This window comes from Schistocerca nitens, chromosome 4, assembly GCF_023898315.1.
Source record: "Schistocerca nitens isolate TAMUIC-IGC-003100 chromosome 4, iqSchNite1.1, whole genome shotgun sequence".
NCBI lineage: Eukaryota > Metazoa > Arthropoda > Insecta > Orthoptera > Acrididae > Schistocerca > Schistocerca nitens.
Genome location: NC_064617.1, coordinates 146,227,835 through 146,231,836, shown reverse-complemented (window position 1 = coordinate 146,231,836; position 4,002 = coordinate 146,227,835).

The following is a 4,002-nucleotide window of genomic DNA, read 5'->3' as shown; positions in this document are numbered from 1 at the left end:
CATTCTGTGAACACCTTTTTTACAAGGGAAAATGTTCGGTAGGTTGACCCAGTGAAAAGTGTTGAGATATGGTGGCTGATGTACCTTGTTGTTTTCATTTTGGGGATGCCTTTTTCTCTAGTAAGAAATACACCACAGACAGATGGGGTCAGTAGTGAGTAGTCTAATGACAGTGAAAGTGGGAGGCCATGTTGTGCTGTGCTCTGCAAGACATTTAGTATTTGCTAGTTTTGGTACAGCTAATTGCAACAAGTGATAATTGCCACTTCTGCAAATGAAAGTCATCTGTATTATATCATTGCTGTGGATGCAGTATTTTCCAAGGCATTATTAGGTATTGCAAGTACTATATTGTGTTACTTCAAGTATGCTGCTCAAGGGTAGACATTAGGGTTCTTGAGTCCGTCCAGTTTAAAGACATGTAGAATATGCAGGAGTATCTTAGTACCATGTCCTCACCTGCACTGTACTTGACAAAGCAAGCTACAGACATTTTGTTCTTTAGTATTGTGTAGGAAACTCATGCTCATATTAATTCAAACTGTGTCAAATGTTATTTTGAGTTACTATCATGACAGTGAACTACTATAATGAATGTAACCATTTCATTTCCAGCACATATTTCTCTTTGCTTAAATCACACCTTAAAGTTAATAATTTTTCATTGAAAAGTGCACCACTGAAAGCAAAGGTGGTGTTGTGTATTAATGTAAGAAAAGGAGTATAACAGCTTTGATGGATTTCATTGTTGCTTGAGTTTCATTTGTTTAAATTCCTTATCTCAAAGTTCAAATGTTACTGTAACCCATGCCAAAAGACTAGTGTTAACTTCAGACTTGAATATGAAGTAACTTAAATTCTGGAATAACAAACATTAACCACATTCATCCCTTAATGATATGGTGACCGTTTATAGTGATAAGTACTGTTTTTTCAGGAGGACTTCCCACAAGGTGAGTCAGTATTGGTCCTGGCCTAGTGCTGAATGCTGTCACTGCACTTTAGTGCAAATCATCATCTATTAGAATGATAGGTGAAGGTAAGAAGTGAAGTGCATGACTTTGTTTCCCCCCTAGTTTGTCCACTAAATGGTTTGGATGAAGTGAGATTGCATAGTTTTTTAAAAGGGGTGCTAATGCACTTAACTACAGTAAGAGTGTGCAAGTTATGAAAAAGTAATGTTCGAAGTGTTTATATTGTTGGTTCACTTTTGAGTTGAAAGTTGAAGTTATGAAAGATGACCAAGTTGGTGGCATGCTTTGCAGACATGACCAAAAACACGTAACATAAGCCAAATGTAGAATGCTTTGCTGCTTTGACCTTCACTGAACATTGTTATTTATATGTCAAAGATAGCAAAAAAAACACATTATTTTATCTGTAACAAATTACTATCAGTCCTTGCTAACACAAAACCTACAACCACAGTATCATATAAATTTTGTCTGTTGTATTTTTAACACCCTAAATATTCTACTTTAGATTAAATTTACTTTCATTCCAATTTATCCATAGTGAGGAGGTCATCCAGGATGTAGAACATGTCAGAAAAAACAATAATACTTGACAAATATTTTTTAGCCATTACAATCATCATCCCAACATTAACCCCTTACTTATTATTAGGCACACAAAGAAATTAATCATTTTAAAAGTTCGTGAAACTGTTATAAAATTTAATGCCCTTTCGCACAGTTAGTTTCATACAGTAAAGCACATTGACCCTGAGACAGTCTTACCATAATTCCATACTGACAATATAAAGTGTATTTACTCCACAATGTACTCCACAACAAGTAAGACTGTTCCACCCCAAAATTAATCTGTTCATCCCATTGTAGCCTCCTCCACTTAGTCATTTCTAAGTAATGATAGTAAATTTAGTAATTAAATAAAGGACACAACTAATTTATGTACAATGAATAATTTATATCACCTGACTGACTGGATATATCTGGCATTTAACAAATACTGGAAAAAATAATGCTATCTCATTAGCCATGTTTCTAAATCAATGACCTCATTCCCAAATAACTGACTCCACTTGTAAATCATTAACTGACAAACTAAGTAAATGTTTTATGTGTAAGTGCAATGGGTATTCTGAAGTGTATATGCAAAAATAAACTGACATTGTAAAATAAACCTATGAATAAAATTAAAATCATAACGTATACTGCAGTTTATGGTCAAATCTGCATCTTGCTGCAAATCAAAGACATAAACAACCTCCATTGTATACTGGTAGGAACACGCTGGAAAAATCCTTTTGTCAATATAATCACACATTACTTCAACAATAAGAATTATTTACACAAAGGATAGCAATGACAGCAAAATATATTTTTACATATAAATAGTTCAGCTGAAAAATAATGTAGCACTAAAAAATGGATAGCAATACCATATGACTTACACGGAGACCACATGTCAATCAGATTGTTAAAATTTTGCAACGTACCATCAAATCCAGGCTACCCAACTGGCAGATGAGGATTCTATGAAAGAGCCAAATGGCCAATCAAAAAAACTATCTGACTTTATGGTATTAACAGTACTCGCAAAACTTCAAAATTGATTTTCTCAAGAATTTTTCAGGGTTGCATCGAACTGCTTTGCAATTTTAATGTTTGAGTTCTGGACTTCGTGTCCATAAATATAAAAAGTTACAAAAATCCAATTGCCATGAGGTCTCCTGTCAGAGCCAAGCACTTGATTCACAAAGACTATGAAGCCTTCTGAGGTCAGTTACCTCAGTCAACCCTCTGTTTACTTAATTTTATATCCATAATGTTTCTTAAACACAGTTTTTCTTTAGATTAAGGAAAAATTAAACAGTGAACATTAATCTGGGGTAAGTCAGTTACTACTTATGATCCATGGCATACATGAATGAACTTGTAAATTTCTGATTTTGTCTGCTTAGGTTTCTCATGGGTCTATACCAGTTTTGATCTTAGCATCTCGAACTTTAATATCATATCTTTTTTTCCTGGCCAGTGTTTGTTTTTTCCACACACTGCTCTGCCAATTTCCTCTTCTTCTTGATGTCCTTCAGTGATGTTCTTTGTTCTTAGACCAGTTATAATTTCATCAGGAATGAACCAAGTACTCTCAAGGTTGAAACAGTTCATTATACTTTCAAAATCCTCTACATAAACCGCCCAGGAACTATGATGTTGGTTACAATACATCCTAATGAATCTCCCCAACACCCTCATGTAACTTTCTGCCCAAATACTGACTGGTAAGCTGCTATATGCTTCAGTTCAATCCCAAATTCTATCATCCCACTTTTCCATACCTTAGACACAAACTGAGACCTGTTATCTCCCAAGATATCTTTAGGTCTATGTTGTTGTTGTTGTTGATGATGATGTTGTGGTCTTCAGTCCAGAGACTGATTTGGTGCAGCTCTCCATGCTGCTCTATCCTGTGCAAGCCTCTTCATTTCCGAATAACTACTGCAACCTATATCCTTCTGAATCTGCTTATGGTATTCATTTCCCGGCCAGGTTGGGGATTTTCTCTGCCTGGGGACTGAGTGTTTGTGTTGTCCCCATCATTTCATCATCATCATCTTCATCATTCTTGACAGTGGCTAGATTGTATTGTGTAAAAATTGGACTGTGTAAACACTGGGACTTTTTATGGGCACTGATGACCGCGTATTCATCTATTCCTCTCCCTCTATGATTTTTACCCTCCACACTTCCCTGCAATACTAAATTGGAAATGTCTTGATGCCTCAGAACATGTCCTACCAATCGATCCCTTCTTCTAGTCAAGTTGTGCCACAAATTCCTCTTCTCCCCAGTTCTGTTTAGTACCTCCTCATTAGTTACATGATCTACCCAACTACTCTTCAGCATTCTTCTGTAGCACCACATTTCGAAAGCTTCCATTCCCTTCTTGTCGAAACTAGTTATCATCCATGTTTTACTTCCATACATGGCTACACTTCATACAAAAACTTTCAGCAAAGACTTCCTGACACTTAAA